Source organism: Colletes latitarsis, chromosome 11 (assembly GCF_051014445.1).
Source record: "Colletes latitarsis isolate SP2378_abdomen chromosome 11, iyColLati1, whole genome shotgun sequence".
In the NCBI taxonomy this organism is placed as follows: Eukaryota; Metazoa; Arthropoda; class Insecta; order Hymenoptera; family Colletidae; genus Colletes; species Colletes latitarsis.
In genome coordinates, this window is record NC_135144.1 from 7,916,281 (window position 1) to 7,935,730 (window position 19,450).

The 19,450-nt window shown below is 31.7% G+C and overlaps 1 protein-coding gene across 3 annotated transcripts in view; it reads left to right on the plus strand.

The window, feature by feature from the left end:
* LOC143347750 (uncharacterized) overlaps positions 1-19,450 on the plus strand; it is a 161,477-nt gene that overhangs the window by 88,887 nt on the left and 53,140 nt on the right. The window lies entirely within an intron of this gene.

Consider the following 19,450-nt stretch of genomic DNA (forward strand, 5'->3'; position numbering starts at 1 on the left):
ATTAGTATTTTCATTTTTATTAGATTTATATTTAGTGTTAGATATTAGAAAGTGGTGAATCGTTGTTAAGTATTTGGATAATTATTATCTTGGTCTGGCCAATAAATTTTTCTTCGTAGTTAACATATTTTTTTGTATATTTCTTGTGAATTTTTGAATTGTTCTCAGGGCAAATTTCAGTGATAAATTTTATTTGTTTTTATATCGTGTCAGTTTGTTAAAGCTGTTTAATTAATTTGATTTTGAAATTAAGCAAATTAGAATTTGAAATTCACTACTTATGTAACGCTGTCGTTGAAGCGACCAATCACTGTCATCCACGTATTTATGTGCATTAATTACTGGTGCTGTCATATAAATTAACCGCGATTGTGAATTTAGTAGCTTTGTTAGCGTCGTAACACACAAAGGGGCAGAACAAAAATATATTTTATTCGTGGAATGGCGATAAAGAGGAGGACAAGGTTGGTGCATCTTACAAAGGAAAAAAGTTCACTCTCGCGTTAAAAAGTCTATTTACTTGACACGTCAAAAACATTGATTTCCTAAATTACATTTTCTTAAAATTAGATCACCTGAGAATGTTTCATTAAATATTATGTCGGAATTCAAAGCAATAACATATTCATAGCGATTTAACACTAAACCTACCATGAACGGTCAAATGACCATTTTTAAAATTTCGTTTAGGATTTCTGATATACAATGTTATTTTAGCACCATTTAACTTCACGACTTTTCTTATAGCATACGTACAATGAATTGTACAATATTCATTTCTATTCTTATTGTTTAACCACGACTGGTCAATGGACCAGTTGAATGATTTATATTTTTTTGTAGAAAACTGGATAAAATTTGGTATCAAATTCTGGTTAGTTTCCGATGTAAATAGGAAATATATATATAGCAAAGATGAAAGGAGAGAATCTTCAGTTTCCACTGTCTTAGAACAGTCTAACAACGCGTATTAAAAATAGTTAAACTTTACACATAAGTAGTTTTGAAACTACTAGTGCTTTATCCATAATTATACCACTGTTAGAAATGGCAAAGTTTCCCCTTTAAAATGATTTTCGTTTTATGTCGATCCGACTTTCCGTTTTCGAGACATCGTAATTTTAATGAATGGGTAATTTTTTTAAGATTCTGCTATGGCTATTTCCGTGTTAAAACAGACTACTAACGCGTATTGAAATTACTAAAACTTTAATTACGTGCAGTTTTGAAATTATTAGTGCTTTCTCTATGATTGAACCACCGTTAGAAGCAGCAAAGCTTCTTCTTTGAAACAGTTTATTAGTATTTACTATTGAAATAGTTATATGTTTGTACTATTGAAATTCGAGAATCATATTTCTTTGATTCAGTAGAGAAGTTTCCGTTTATTCAAAATGCGATATAATATTACTCAACTAGCAACAAATAAAAGTTGTTTACTTTTTATTCGAAGATCGAGATTTTAACCTAAATAGAATGGTTCCATTGTTGATTGAAGTAGTCTGTTTAAGTATTAATGATTTGAATGTTACATATAAAAAAATAGTCTACATGTATATAAACATACAAATATAATTTTGTAGAATGATTAGACACGTGTACAAAATATTGTGGTTCGTATTTATAATATAACTAATATTAAGTTAGCGTTTTTCAATACTTTTTAATCGCCAAACACATAATCTTAAAATATATTTACAGAATATTAAACCATTTTTGTGGTCGTTTGATTTTAAAATGAAAAACATAATTAATACATAAACGAAATCTGAACGAAAACATACATATTGCAATAGTAAAATCAGTTGAAAATTGAAATTGTATTTATAAGAAAAAGTACATAAAAAGGTAACACAAATTATAATTTTTAGTAAACATATAAAATTTATTATCAAACTTATAAAATCATTCAATAAGAATGACGAACTTAAAAAATTTGATTTATAGGCCATATTACACTATTTAACAACTACAAATATTCCCGTATTTGATTAAAGAATTGTTCGAGTAGTATTCGAATTATATTCGTCAAAGATTTAAATTACTGAAGTGTTCGAATGTTCGGATACAGAAAAATTTGATAAGTAGTCTTGATTCTAGTTTCGACTAAATTTATTTGTTCCTTTGGTATGTACGATCATATTTTTAACAGAAACCCGATGGTTTAAAACTGTAAGCAGAGGGAAGTCGTTGGTTTTAAATAATAAAACTAAAAATAACACGTTGCTGCTAAAATAAACTGGTTATTGACGTCATCAAGAATTCTGTTCTGCATAAGGTTACTTGCTTCAGGAGTTTTACTGTTGCAAACGTGAACGTATTCTATTTGTTTATGACCAACTGATGACTAGATTTCACTGTTCCTTGGCGATACCACGATCGGTTAAATGACCGTTTCTAAAATTTTGTTTAGAATTTCTAACTTACAATGTTATTTTAGTAACATTTAACTTCATAACTTTTCTTATAGCTTACGTGCAATGGATTGTACAATATTCAATTCTATTTTTATTGTTTATTTTCTGAGAATAATATTTAGTCTGTCTTGCCTAACAACGTGTATTAAAAGTAGTTAAACTTTAGATGCATGTATTTCCGAAACTAGTACTGCTTTATCCATAATCAAGCCACTGTTAGAAGCGGCATAGCTTCCCCTTTAAAATGGTTTTCGTTTTATGTCGATTCGACTTTCCGTTTTCGAGATGTCATAATTTATGTAAAGGGGTAATATTTTTAATTCGACTATCTCTGTCTTCGTCTAACGTGACTGAGCGAGTTAGTATTTCCAGGAATTTACTACGCACTGTTTACTATTTACACACGCAGTCAATGTCCTCGCGCAGATGTCAACAATGAAAAGTAAACAAACTTCGAAGCCACGCGATCTAGTTAAAACAAAAGTCGTCATATCTCCAGAACTAATTACACTATCGACTCGAATGAACACTCATTTTAAAGGGCCTTTCATCCTCCATGCAATGAACATAACAACTATTATTATTTATACTCTCTTCTATGTTTATTTTGAAATTTACTTTAACTTTATGGGCACGAACTAGTCTCCACGATTTTTCACGATGTTCACTATCGAAGTTAATCAGTATTCAACCGATAAGAAATATTAGTTGCTTATATTTATAAACAAACAGATTTTCGATAAAAAAATTGAGGTCACTGTTACATTTTTAAATGGAACTAGGTATTTTTAACTTCATAGTGTTGTAGGTGACGTCAAGATGAATTCAACGACCTACTACACGATGACTTTGAGTTAATATTGAAGGAAAAATTGCCATGAATCGATTGCCACAGTATTTTAAATAATTTGGCAAATAATAATTTTATATAATAATTTGACAAATAATAATTAATAATTTGGTAATAAAGTCTTATGTGTAACTTCAATTAGAGAACTTCTTTGTACATTTCTACACACTTTGTATAAATTTTCCTTTTATTTTGTGTGCTAAGTTCTGAAGTTGAATAAACGAGCATTCGTAATGTTCACGGTCATTTGTTTATGTCCAAATGCAAGGCATTCTTTGCGTCGTGTGGTGTCCCTGACAACGTCTACGGGAGTGGGGAACCCCAGAGGTTTCGCGAGACGTGACGCGAACACTGATTTAGACACTGTCCTTTAATATCAATTATATTAATTTCTTAAGGTACATGTTGGTTTTTCTCTTCTAAAAGAGAAAGTTTTCTTTATGTGACAAAAACCATCGACGCGCATGTTGCGTTTAGCTTCTCGAAATACAAGTTAAGAGGGTGCAGCTGTGACCCTAGCTTGGCTTGTTTAGACAAAGTATAGGACCGATTGGGTCTGAGGGTACACGATGAATTTTTTGTCACTGACCTATTCTTTTTGTATGTTTCTTTCAAAGCGTTAAGACGTGCCTTCCTAGTGTTTCAAATAAAAGCTAAGTTAAAAGTTACTCCTTTTATAATTGTTTTTTTATTCCACCACCAATCTCCAATAGTACATTTAACATTAAACATTTTTTCACGTCATATTAAGCCTTTCGTCTATTCCAACGAGCCACAAATTATTGACGATTTCGTAACAAACATTATTACGCGGCAGAGTTATCGAAAATTGGGTTTATCGTTTCCACCCCACTAAAGCACTTATGTATAATGTCATCGAACGTATTATACGTAAAAATAAAACAACCAGCACCATTGCTCCATTTCGACTCAAAATTCCATCGCTTTTAATGGGTAACCGTATATTTTTGTCCCTTAGTGTAACTCGATTCGAGCAATGGAATTGAAATGATGGAGATAACTCTGTAACGGAATATCCAGACGTGTTGAGTTAGGAACCGTTGGGTTACAGTCGTCGTTAAACCCCGACAGATCGAATTTCATTAGGATTCAATGTCTGTGTCTCGAGCAAACCCCCTATTTTCCAGGAGGCAATTGCATCGACGCCGGATGATCGGGTTTTGTACCCGGTGTCGTGAATACACGTTCGATTGTCTCACGATGAAAGGAAGCCCACCGTTGAGTCTCGAGCCGGCATTGATTTCCGTCGCGCGTTGAATGCCTACTTATTGCAATTTTTTCCCCGACGTGCGGGTTCTTGAGCAATCCATTCTTACCGGATAAAGCAAACGAGTCTCGACCCAGCGTGGAACGAATTAATTCTTGCCGTTCTGTTTCGTTAAATAGCCCGTGTTTTTCCGTTTGTTCTCATCACGGCGTCGCAGTTGATTAACAGGGTTTAATTAGCGCGTGATTAGACCGCGGCATCGAATCGGCGAACTCAATTTCACGCTGGAAATATCGACGACAAAAAAACGTTTCTCTTCTTTGCATAGAAATCAGTTAATGCGGAACCGGATAACGATGGAGTGTTAATTGATTATTTGCATGCTGGTATCGGCACGGGGAGAAACAACGGAGAACAAATTCATCGATTTTATATCCATAGTAACTCGTGTATAAAATATTTTATTGCGTTCGAGTCGCGTAAATGTATCGGAGTTTCCATTAACGACGAATCACGATGATGATGGTACTTGAAATTAAAAATTGTTGTCTTATCTTAGGCGATTACAAGGATAAATAATTGTGATTTTCAGATTCTTTTAAAACATTTTTATTATCATTCAGATTAAAAATTACTAGATCTCTACTATTGTCCTTCATCGAAGACGAATTCTGAGTACCGTAATAATGTTTTTAATAAATTATACAGGGTGTTCGGCACCCTTGGGAATAATTTTAATGGGGGATTTTAGAGGCCAAAATAAGACGAAAATCAAGAATATCAATTTTTTCACTGAGGCTTCGTTAAAAAGTTATTCAAAAGTTAAATTAAAAAATTTCAAATTATTCTGGAAAAATTATTTTCGGTTGCAGAGATCAATTACAATCATTTTTGGTGAATACACACACCCCCGGAATCCTACCCACTTTCGAGAAAAATATTCGTGCAGGTATTGAAATTTTTCGATGAAAAAAAAATGTTTCAAATCGTTCTAAAAAAATTATTTTCGGTTGCAGGGGTCGATTACAATCATTTTTGGTCATTACATATACCCACGAAATTCTATCCGCTTTCGAGACAAAAATTCCTTAACGAAAATATAATATGAGGCCTGAAATGATTCCCCGAAATTGTATGCGAATCTTTGAAACATCATAACTCCTGAACGGATTGGACGATTTTAATGTTTAAAAAAGCAAATAACGCGTATTTTAGTGTAGAATATATGCAAATCGCAAAAATATTCGAAAAGTTGGCCCTTGAGCCCGCAAAATGAGAAAAACCCCATAAAAATGGTCCAATTTTCATACAGCCATAACTCCTACCATAGTGAATATTTTTCAATGAAACTTTTTTCTGAAGTAGAGCTCATGGGTACCTACAAAAAAGTTTTAGACAAAATTTCCGTAAAGCGTCAAACGAATTTATTAAGAATGAAAAACGGATTTTTAAGAAGAATCAACAGGGGGTAGGTGCCTAAATTTTTCGGCGAAAAAAAAAAATTTCAAATCACGCTGGAAAAATTATTTTCGGTTGCAGAAATCAATTACAATAATTTTTGGTGAATACACATACACCCGGAATCCTACCCACTTTCGAGAAAAAAATTCGTGCAGGTATTGAAATTTTTTGATGAAAAAAAAAATGTTTCAAATCGTTCTACAAAAATTATTTTCGGTTGCAGGGGTCGATTACAATCATTTTTGGTCGTTACACATACCCACGAAATTCAATCCGCTTTCGAGAAAAAAATTCCTTACCGAAAATATAATATGAGGCCTGAAATGATTCCCCGAAATTTTATGCGAATCTTTGAATCATCATAACTCCTGAACGGATTGGACGATTTTAATGTTTAAAAAAGCAAATAACGCGTATTTTAGTGTAGAATATGTGCAAATCGCAAAAATATTCGAAAAGTTGGCCCTTGAGCCCGCAAAATGAGAAAAACCCCATAAAAATGGTCCAATTTTCATACAGCCATAACTCCTACCATAGTGAATATTTTTCAATGAAACTTTTTTCTGAAGTAGAGCTCATGGGTACCTACAAAAAGGTATTAGACAAAATTTCCGTAAAGCGTCAAACGAATTTATTAAGAATGAAAAACGGATTTTTAAGAAGAATCAACAGGGGGTAGGTGCCTAAATTTTTCGGCGAAAAAAAAAAAATTTCAAATCATTCTGAAAAAATTATTTTCGGTTGCAGAGATCAATTACAATCATTTTTGGTGAATACACACACCCCCGGAATCCTACCCACTTTCGAGAAAAATATTCGTGCAGGTATTGAAATTTTTCGATGAAAAAAAAATGTTTCAAATCGTTCTAAAAAAATTATTTTCGGTTGCAGGGGTCGATTACAATCATTTTTGGTCATTACACATACCCACGAAATTCAATCCGCTTTCGAGAAAAAAATTCCTTACCGAAAATATAATATGAGGACCGAAATGGTTTCCTGAAATTTTATGCGAATCTTTGAAACATCATAACTCCTGAACGGACTGGATGATTTTAATGTTTAAAAAAGCAAACAACGTGGATTTTGGTGTAGAATATGTAGAAATTCTAACAATAATGAAAAAGTTGTTCTTTGACCCCGTAAAATGAGAAAAACCACATAAAAATGGTCCAATTTTCAAATAGTCATAACTCCTGCAATAGTTAATATATTTCAATAAAACTTTTTTCTGAAGTAGAGCTCATGGGTACCTACAAAAAAGTATTTGACAACTTTTCCGTAAAGCGTCAAACGAATTTATTAAAAATGAAAAACCTAAATTTTTCAGCGAATAAAAAAAATTTCAATACATTCTTAAAAAATTATTTTCGGTTGCAGAGATCGATTACAAACATTTTTGGTGAATAGACATACCCCTGAAATCCTGCGCGTTTTTGAGAAAAAAATTCAGGACAAGCGGAACTTTAAACGTTAATAACTTTTTAACGAAGCCCCCATCAACAAATTGGTATTCTTGATTTTCATCTTATTTTGGAAAGTACAGGTGTAGGTATCAATATTTCGTTTCACTATTGCTTTTTATGAGCACTAAATAAAGGTTTGTGTACTTTGACGACGTCGACAGCGTTACAATTAATGTAACAAGCGACAAGTAGACACGTCAACGAAGGGTTATAATTGACATAGTATACTTCAGCAAATGTCGACTCGTTAAAATATTTTCCAATATCACGTTGCTCCTTCGCGCTAGTAATACGTAGCATTTAAAAATCAATTTCAAAACTAATTACTTGGATGTAGGAAAATGTCGAACGACACCCTAGTAATTGATAATCTCTGCTACTCTACTCTCCCCGTCTATTACTTTTGTATATTGACTTTTTAAGGGCGTGGAATTAATTCGAAAGTAATCTGTATCCCATCAGACTACAGCAAGAAGAGCCGGACGACTTAATCTGTTGAATCGATTGTGTGTACTGAAGCGAGCTATTCCTAAGCGTTCAAGTTCAAATCGATTAGCGTTAAATCAGTCAGCCGGCAGGAGACATTAATAACGGTCAAACGTAACCATGACCGGGGGAAATTATTTTCCACGCTAGTTGCACCACTGGCGGTCGAGTGAAATTCAACGAGAACACGTTGAAGATTTAAAAAGTACAGTAAGAAGCAAATTCGAACACGCGTACATTAGAAAAAATCAACATTTGCATGTAGAATACAAAAGAAACAAAATACTTAATATTATGTACAATCTTCTGTCATTTCAAAACACATTTAACATTTGTGATATCATTACTATTTCGCTTCGTACATTTTTTTTTGCAGTTAGTTGCCCACCATGTTAAGATTCTCGGGATTAGGGACTGTAAACATAGATTTTGCGAATAACTTGATAGTCCATCGCGGTCGATGCCATGACCAGGAATATAGTAGTTGTTAATTTATTGTTAACAACGATTCATTATAGTATTTTTTCTGCATTTCATGTACAACTTCCTGACGAATTACTCGTGCTGATAAACCCAATTTTAATCGATGAATGATATTATTTTTTATATCTTTAGGTAATAGTTTCATGATGTTATATTAACATCATGAAAATCGAAGAACGTTATTATTCTTTATATCTTTAGATAATGCTTTTATGATGTTATATTAAGATGATGATATATTAAACATGACGTTATATTAACATCATGAAACCATTATCTAAAGATATAAAGAATAACATCATTCATCGATTGATCATGTTATATTGACGAATTACTCGTGTTGATAAACTTAATTTTAATCAAGGAATGATATTATTCTTTATGTCTTTAGGTAATGATTTTATGATGTTATATTAAGATGATGATATATTAAACATGACGTTATATTAACATCATGAAACCATTATCTAAAGATATAAAGAATAATATCATTCCTTGATTAAAATTGAGTTTATCAACACGAGTAATTCGTCAATATAACATGATCAATCGATGAATGATATTATTCTTTATATCTTTAGGTAATAGTTCCATGATGTTATATTAACACTAAACCTACCTACCGCGACCGGTCAAATGACCGTTTTTAAAATTTTGTTGAGAATTTCCAACACACAATATTATTTTAGCGCCATTTAACTTCATGACTTTTCTTATAGCATACGTACAATGAATTTTACAATATCCACTTCTATTCTTATTGTTTGTTTTCTGAGAAAAATATGTAGTCTGTCTTGCCTACCACGACCGGTCATCTGACCGGTTGAATGATTTATGGTTTTTTGTAAAAAACAGGACAAAATTTGGTACCAAATTCTGGTTAATTTCCGATGTAAATAGGAACTATATGTATAGCAAAGACGAAAGTAGAAAATTTTTAGTTTCCACTGTCCTAGAACAGTCTAACAACCCATATTAAAAATAGTTAAACTTTAGACACGTGCAGTTCCGAAACTACTAGTGTTTTTTAATAATTAAGCCACTGTTGGCAGCGGCAAAGCTTACCCTTTAAAATGGTTTTCGGTTTTTGTCGATCCGACTTTTCGTTTTCGAGATATCGTAATTTATGTAAAAGGTAATTTTAAAAATTCCGCTCTCCGCCTTAGAATAGGCTATTAACACGCTTTAAAGATACTAAAACTTTAATTACGTGCAGTTTCGAAACTATTAATATTTTCTTCATGATTGAGCCACTGTTGGCAGCGACAAAGCTTACCCTTTAAAATGGTTTTTGGTTTTTGTCGATCCGACTTTCCGTTTTCGAGATATCGTAATTTATGTAAAAGGTAATTTTTTAAATTCCGCTCTCCGCCTTAGAAAAGGCTATTAGCACGCTTGAAAGATACTAAAACTTTAATTACGTGCAGTTTCGAAACTATTAATATTTTCTTCATGATTGAGCCACCGTTGGCAGCGACAAAGCTTCCTCTTTAAAATGGTTTTTGATTTTTGTCGATCCGACTTTTCGTTTTCGAGATATCGTAATTTATGTAAAAGGTAATTTTTAAAATTCCGCTCTCCGCCTTAGAATAGGCTATTAACACGCTTTAAATATACTAAAACTTTAATTACGTGCAGTTTCGAAACTGTTAATATTTTCTTCATGATTGAGCCACCGTTGGCAGCGACAAAGCTTCCTCTTTAAAATGGTTTTTGATTTTTGTCGATCCGACTTTTCGTTTTCGAGATATCGTAATTTATGTAAAAGGTAATTTTTTAAATTCCGCTCTCCGCCTTAGAATAGGCTATTACCACGCTTTAAAGATACTAAAACTTTAATTACGTGCAGTTTCGAAACTATTAATATTTTCTTCATGATTGAGCCACCGTTGGCAGCGACAAAGCTTCCTCTTTGAAATGGTTTTTGGTTTTTGTCGATCCGACTTTTCGTTTTCGAGATATCGTAATTTATGTAAAAGGTAATTTTTAAAATTCCGCTCTCCGCCTTAGAATAGGCTATTAACACGCTTTAAAGATACTAAAACTTTAATTACGTGCAGTTTCGAAACTATTAATATTTTCTTCATGATTGAGCCACCGTTGGCAGCGACAAAGCTTCCTCTTTAAAATGGTTTTTGGTTTTTGTCGATCCGACTTTTCGTTTTCGAGATATCGTAATTTATGTAAAAGGTAATTTTTTAAATTCCGCTCTCCGCCTTAGAATAGGCTATTAACACGCTTTAAAGATACTAAAACTTTAATTACGTGCAGTTTCGAAACTATTAATATTTTCTTCATGTTTGAGCCACCGTTGGCAGCGACAAAGCTTCCTCTTTGAAATGGTTTTTGGTTTTTGTCGATCCGACTTTTCGTTTTCGAGATATCGTAATTTATGTAAAAGGTAATTTTTAAAATTCCGCTCTCCGCCTTAGAATAGGCTATTAACACGCTTTAAAGATACTAAAACTTTAATTACGTGCAGTTTCGAAACTATTAATATTTTCTTCATGATTGAGCCACCGTTGGCAGCGACAAAGCTTCCTCTTTAAAATGGTTTTTGATTTTTGTCGATCCGACTTTTCGTTTTCGAGATATCGTAATTTATGTAAAAGGTAATTTTTTAAATTCCGCTCTCCGCCTTAGAATAGGCTATTACCACGCTTTAAAGATACTAAAACTTTAATTACGTGCAGTTTCGAAACTATTAATATTTTCTTCATGATTGAGCCACCGTTGGCAGCGACAAAGCTTCCTCTTTGAAATGGTTTTTGGTTTTTGTCGATCCGACTTTTCGTTTTCGAGATATCGTAATTTATGTAAAAGGTAATTTTTAAAATTCCGCTCTCCGCCTTAGAATAGGCTATTAACACGCTTTAAAGATACTAAAACTTTAATTACGTGCAGTTTCGAAACTATTAATATTTTCTTCATGATTGAGCCACCGTTGGCAGCGACAAAGCTTCCTCTTTAAAATGGTTTTTGGTTTTTGTCGATCCGACTTTTCGTTTTCGAGATATCGTAATTTATGTAAAAGGTAATTTTTTAAATTCCGCTCTCCGCCTTAGAATAGGCTATTAACACGCTTTAAAGATACTAAAACTTTAATTACGTGCAGTTTCGAAACTATTAATATTTTCTTCATGTTTGAGCCACCGTTGGCAGCGACAAAGCTTCCTCTTTGAAATGATTTTTGGTTTTTGTCGATCCGACTTTTCGTTTTCGAGATATCGTAATTTATGTAAAAGGTAATTTTTAAAATTCCGCTCTCCGCCTTAGAATAGGCTATTAACACGCTTTAAAAATACTAAAACTTTAATTACGTGCAGTTTCGAAACTATTAATATTTTCTTCATGTTTGAGCCACCGTTGGCAGCGACAAAGCTTCCTCTTTGAAATGGTTTTTGATTTTTGTCGATCCGACTTTTCGTTTTCGAGATATCGTAATTTATGTAAAAGGTAATTTTTAAAATTCCGCTCTCCGCCTTAGAATAGGCTATTAACACGCTTTAAAAATACTAAAACTTTAATTACGTGCAGTTTCGAAACTATTAATATTTTCTTCATGATTGAGCCACTGTTGGCAGCGACAAAGCTTCCTCTTTGAAATGGTTTTTGGTTTTTGGCGATCCGACTTTCCGTTTTCGAGATATCGTAAGTTATGTAAGGGGGTATTTTTCTTAATTTGACTATCTCTGTCTCCGTCTGACGCGTCGCGCTGGACCTCTTCGTCGCGCGTGAGTCGAGACAGTCACGTGACTAGGAAGTCGTAGTATTTCCAAGAATTTACTCCGCACTGTTTACTATTTTCACGCGCGCGTACTCATTGAGCTCAATGAAACGTAAACAAATGCTTCGGACGCTTCTATCTCCGAAACTAGCCAGCGCATCGACTTGAAATTAAAATCGCTATATCTCCGGAACTAATGAAGCTATCGACTCGTACAAGCGCTCATTTTAAAGGGCATTTCATCCCCTATCCGATGACTATACCACCTACTATAATTTTTGCTGTCTTCTATATTTATTTTCACATTTACTTTGACTCTACATACCCAAACAAGTTTCAGTAATTCCTACAGATCGTATGACCAGTGTACGATAAAATTAGCTCATAAGTTGTTTATTTAATTGAAAATTAATTTAAATTTAAATACAAGATGTTCGCGTAATTACTAGCCAGTACTTTTTCTTAAATAAATGTTTTCTCTAAAACTAACTACGGCATCGACTTGGAACGAAATTCGTTTGCAAGGGCGTTTTATCTTCTATCCGATGAAAATTAAAAATTTTTTTAACATAAATGAGAAGGATATCTTACGAATAAACATCAAAACACAAGTTTCTATACATATAATGCACAAATTATAAGTACGTTGCCTCGTAAAAGAGAGAAAGAAAGACTGGTCATTTGACCGATCATGGTAGGAATGGGTATACATGAAGTGCTGGTAGGTTTAGTGTTAACATCATGAAAATCGAAGAATGATATTATTCTTTATATCTTTAGATGATGGTTTCATGATGTTATATTATGTTATATGATGTTATATTACATCATGTTTAATATAACATCATAATAGAATAATATCATTCATCGATTAAAATTGGGTTTATTAAATATGATGTAATATAACATCATGAAACTATTATCTAACAATATAAAGAATAATATTATTCATCGATTGGTCATGTTACATTGACGAATTACTCGTGTTGATAAACCCAATTTTAATCGAAATATGATATTATTCTTTATATCTTTAGATAATGGTTTCATGATGTCAATACAACATCATATTTAATATATAATCAATCTTAATATAACATCATGAAATCATTACCTAAAGATATAAAGAATAATATCATTCCTTGATTAAAATTGAGTTTATCAACACGAATAATTCGTCAATATTACACGATTAATCGATGAAAGATATTATTCTTTATATCTTTAGGTAATAGTTTCATAATGTTATATTAAACATGATGTAACATAACATCATATAACATGATATAACATAATGTTAATATGACATCATGAAACCATTATCTAAAGATATAAAGAATAATATCATTCATCGATTGATCATGTTATATTGACGAATTATTCGTGTTGATAAACCCAATTTTAATCGATGAATGATATTATTTATCGATTTAGATTGGGTCCATTAACACGAGTAATTAGTCAAGGAGTTATACATGAAATACGGAAAAAATACTGTAATGAATTGTTTTTTACTACTGGGTTGGGACGTTTTACCATCAATTATTGTATTCACCAGTAAAAGCAATACGCAGTATTTAGCTTCAGATTATTAGTTTGTTAAACATATAAAGATATATAAATGAAGTGCGTGAACAATACGTGGAAAAATAACCGTATATTATTATAATATAGAGCTTGCTCACATCGATTATCCGTTAACAAGTAGATTTCATCCGATTTTTACCTATTTCGTATATTGAAAAATTCTGCCAATGGAAAATTGTTCAAAAGCACCGAAGAAATAAATATACACGTATCTGGATTTTTTAATGAATATAGCGTCGAGTTTTATTGCAAAGAAATATTAAAATTATATAAAAGATGTCAGAAAATCATAGAATACAATGGCAGATATATCATTGATTAAATAAATTTTATATAAAATTACCAGTATTTAATATTTGTGTAAAGAATTATCAATGTATTTAGTTTGCAACGTAATATTTGGCTAGTTTTTACTGGAAATTCAGCATTGCTATTCAATGCGTTAATGGATTCAGAATCAGAGATGGGCAGGAAGTTGTTTCGAGAGCATCGGTCGATAACTTCTGGAATCATACACGTGTCCAATGATTATATTTTATTTACATATACGGCTCATCCCCAGAGTGTATAAGTTAAATTCGTGGGTTGAAGTTTAATAAAACTTCCTAAACCAGTTGGAAATCCTTGAATTGAAGTTTGAAATTAGCTTTCCACCATCTTTGGGAATTTGATTACAGCGGCAAAGATGTGTCGGGAGTGTTATTATGCACGGAAGTGTGTTAGAGTTCCTCATTGTTGAGGAAGCATATCAGCTGAAAATATTCACTTCGAAACATATATTTATAAAAGGAGTGAGTGTCGACCTGCTCAAACATAGTTACCGCTACACTGGCGCTATTTATACTGTACGAAGTAATATTTAAATTTAAATTTAAATTTAATGAAAATTCCACGGTATTATGATTACAAAATTCCTCACACTCTATGATACGTTACAGAATTGTAAGGTTCGAAATAAATTTTTCATGGAAATTCAAATTTAATTTATTTGTCTGAAATTAGAATTTATTTAGTAATGACTATTACGTTTGGTCATTTATTATCGAATATTTTCATCAGTTAGGGGTGGCCATTTGACCAATATTATATGTAACGTGTAATTTGGGAGATTTAACAAACTATTGATAAGAAGAATCTGTATTTATAATGTTTCATTTGAAAATTATTTAAATTGTAACTCTTCTTTTGTGACACCCTATACAGCTTAGGCTGAAGAGATTGAACAAACTATTGACAAAAAGAATCTGTATTTATAATTTTTCACTTAAGAATGATTTAAATAGTAACTCTTCTTTTGTGACACTCTGTACAGCTCAGGTTGAAGAGATTGAACAAAATATTGATAAAAAGAATCTGTATTTATAATTTTTCATTTGAAAATTATTTAAATAGTAACTCTCCTTTTGTGACACACTGTACAGCTGAGGCACGATCTAGACTTTATTTTACGTTTGTTAAATAAATACATTTGAAAACAATAATAACAGCAATATACCTATTAAATAGTAATATCATTTTTAATGTTATTCGATATTTGGATATTGACGTTTACCAACGTTTACCAAAGTTTTACGAAGATTTGTTCGTTGATCGCATTAATGGAATACGCTGGTAACGTGTAATCAACTGTTACAAGTACACCGTGTACAATTGCGCGTGTGTTCACCCGCATTGACTCATAAATTACACGCTGATGTTCTACGACTACTGTTATTCTACTTCAATAGAACGTAATCGTATGTGAGTGTTTGGACAAAACGTTATCCAATTAACTTTTTGAGGGTGGTTTCTACCGGAACTGTTTCATTTTAATCTGGTGGATACGCGAATTTCATTGAAAAGAAAATACGAATAAGAAAATGATAAACGAACTGAAAATTGAAGATAAAATGGAGTCGGTAATAAAATAAACCTTATGGGACAGAGCGTAAAATGTGTTGAAAAGAAAAAGGATTTATGTAGAATCGAACAAATCTAATTTCGGGAAAATCGATTTTTATACGATTTCTTATCGAATCTTATTGAAACGATGAAATCTGTCAAAATTGGGATTATCGCTTTGATTGCTTCGCAGGAATTGATAAACGAAAAGATAATGTGGAAGTTTAAAGTATTAAAAATTTAGAGATTTGATTAAAATAAAGTTATGGACAGTTTGTACTGTATTAATTGTTTCAAAAAATTGATGGTGAATTTTAGTAATATATTTGATAATACTCATCAAAGCAAAGAAAATATGTTTGAAATCATATCAAACACACAGTATAGACGAAAATAGTTTATAAAAAATTAATTATAATTGGATTTATGTTTGTTCTGAATTTTTTTGATTATTTTCATAAGTATATATGTATATACATACAAAATTGGAAATTATGTGGCTTGATAATAAAAGATACAATTAAATAAATACTGATGGTTTCGAAATCTCATAGATAAAATAACCTATAGGAAACACTCTGGACACATTTAAAAGACATAATAAATACAGCGAGATACTGTTTGACACGTTCTTGGATAGTAAAAATTTTAATGAGCTTCAAAACTGGACAGGTGATTTACGTGAAGTGTTGCAATTTTACATAATTTACGCATTGTGCTAGCTAAAAGAAATTTTTACATACACAAAGACAAAATAAAATGAAAATACTTAATGAACCAGTTTAGTCATTACGTTAAAATGCATAGCAATTTTAAAACATGCATGGTAATGTGGCTCATAAATTTGAATGTTATAACTAGAATGCGGATGTTTATGCAAATGTACATATTTTTAGGAAATATGGTAGATAAATGAATGAAACCTGAATAGAAGTTTATTTTATCACTCGAGGTCCTTAAAAATATATTTTTTATTTTGCATATGGCATATGTTTTGCATATTTTTTATAAAAACATGTGTCATATAGAGGGTGTTTGGTCAACTCTAGGAAAAATTTTAATGGGAGATTCTGGAGGCCAAAATAAGACGAAAATCAAGAATATTAATTTCTTGCCTGAGGCTTCGTTAAAAAGTTATTAAAAATTAAATTGAAAAATTTCAAATTGATCTGGAAAAATTATTTTCGGCTGCAGGGGTTGATTACAATCATTTTTTCTGAATACACATATCCCCGAAATCCTACGCGCTTTCGAGAAAAAAATTTATTACCGAAAATGTAATGTCTGACCATACATTGATATGTTTCCCTGAAATTTCATGCGTATGTTTAAAACATCATAACTCTTGAACGGCTGGGACTATTTTAATGTTTCAAACGGCAAACAACGGGCATTTTAATGTAAAATATGTAGATATTCCAAAAATATTTCTCATTCATTTTCTCTTCTCATATAGACTTCCAAACATCTATTCCAGTCTACTAATTTAAGACATGTCAGAAGTAACAACATATCTTATTTATACATCTCGTGAATCATTTATGGTAAGAGTTCATGGATGCTACGAATAGTATTCATCAATAATTCGCAAGTATTCTTGGCAGATAAGTTCTAGGGAAACAAATTTTATTAGGTCAGATTATTTTAAAGAACCTAAAACAATTAAGGTGCCATTCTACCTTGTAGGTAAAGAAAAAAGGATGTTTGTGATTTTTTTTTTGCGAGCTATTAAAGAGCGATTAATTCCGGGTTTTGTGGATATATTTATTATATATTTAACTATATTTACGAATTTTTGCAACGCATAATATCTATTGATTACGCTGTTTTTGTTGATTAACGAACGGCACCCGACTGTGTAGATGATATGTTGCGAACAAGTTATCCGAAATCCAAAATCCAAAGATATTCTTAATATAGATAAGTTTGGTTATGTCGTGAACCAAGATATTTTCAAAACATCGGAAAATGGCACAATGGTAGTTATTTTATGAAAAGGTACTGAATATTTTCATATATTCGAGTGCTTCTTTGTTAATCAAAAGAAAAATTATTGTATATATTATGTTATCTTAGTTCATGTTATAGAGAGACCAGTTCTAAAGATACTGTATAAATTTGATGTTGATATCTTGAATAGTTTTCATGTTATCGTCTACGCAGTGCCGAAAAATGTAGTTTCGAGAAAAACAGTTTTAAAGTTTCACGTCCAGTTGTTATACCTGCGCGTGGTACATTTCAGCAGGCTATAACTTCGTTAGTTTTCCGAATTTCAATTTAATATTTGGTGGATATATTTTCGAGACTACATACTAAAAGAAAATGCAAAAAAAATTCGATTTTTTAAATCCCACAAAGTAGAAAGGCCCCTTAAAACATGCTACTTCAGCAAATTCAAGTGTGCCCCAATCGCATCTTGCAATGTTGAGCGTTCGTTCTCGACTCATAAATTGACTTTAAGCAACAGACGTCATCAACTAACTCTTGACAATATTGAAAAAATACTCGCTATGTATTGTAATTTAACATTAGGTTTACGGTACGCGTCAATGTGACGCATTCAGATTCTAAACTTAACGTTATAGGACTCATAAATATTATTTGTTAGCAATTTATGTTGAATTGAATTGATGTAATGATATGGATGTATCCTCTAATTAAAAGAAAAAAACTGCATTTTAATGCAACTGTCAAAGTAGTGAATTATAATAAAAATATGCGCTACGAGTGTTCGTAAACCTAATGTTAAATTATAATTGATAATAAAATTATTTGAACATATTTTGAGTGTATTTTGCATATTCCTGTATATTTTTGCATATTATTGATACATATTTAGCATATGTCACTTACATACTTTGACATATTTTATTGACACAAACATCTGCAGTCTAGTTATAACTGTTCATATCAGTTTCTATCATTTCATATCATTTCATATCATTTCCTATCAGTTCGTATCATTTCATATCAGTTCATATCAGTTTGTATCATTTCACATCAGTTCATATCAGTTCATATCAGTTCATATCAGTTCATATCAGTTCATATCAGTCTGTATCATTTCATATCATTTCATATCATTTCCTATCAGTTCGTATCATTTCATATCAGTTCATATCAGTTCATATCAGTTTGTATCATTTCATATCATTTCATATCATTTCCTATCAGTTCGTATCATTTCATATCAATTCATATCAGTTCATATCAGTTCATATCAGTTCGTATCATTTCATATCATTTCCTATCAGTTCGTATCATTTCATATCATTTCCTATCAGTTCGTATCATTTCATATCAGTTCATATCAGTTTGTATCATTTCCTATCAGTTCATATCAGTTCATATCAGTTCGTATCAGTTTGTATCATTTCATATCATTTCATATCATTTCCTATCAGTTCGTATCATTTCATATCAGTTCATATCAGTTCATATCAGTTCATATCAGTTTGTATCATTTTATATCAGTTCATATCAGTTCATATCAGTCTGTATCATTTCATATCATTTCATATCAGTTCATATGAATTCATATGAGTTCATATCATTTCATATCAGTTCATATCATTTTGCATCACAATGAAAAAGAATGCTATAACATTCGCGTCCACGAACGTGTTAAGATTTAAGAGGAGAGGATTAAAAATATTGTTAGTTAATCGATCGATTAGGTTCAATTTTGATAACATACTTGATGCATCGAGTATTTCGATGGTGGTATTATTACTCGAGGTGAACGACCGTAATGCGAAATTTTTCTACGGTTCAACGTGGCTTTTTAAAGCGGAAATCTCATTTCAACATAACCACGTGCATGGTATAAAGAATTCACACAGTAAACCACTCTGCATCCTACTT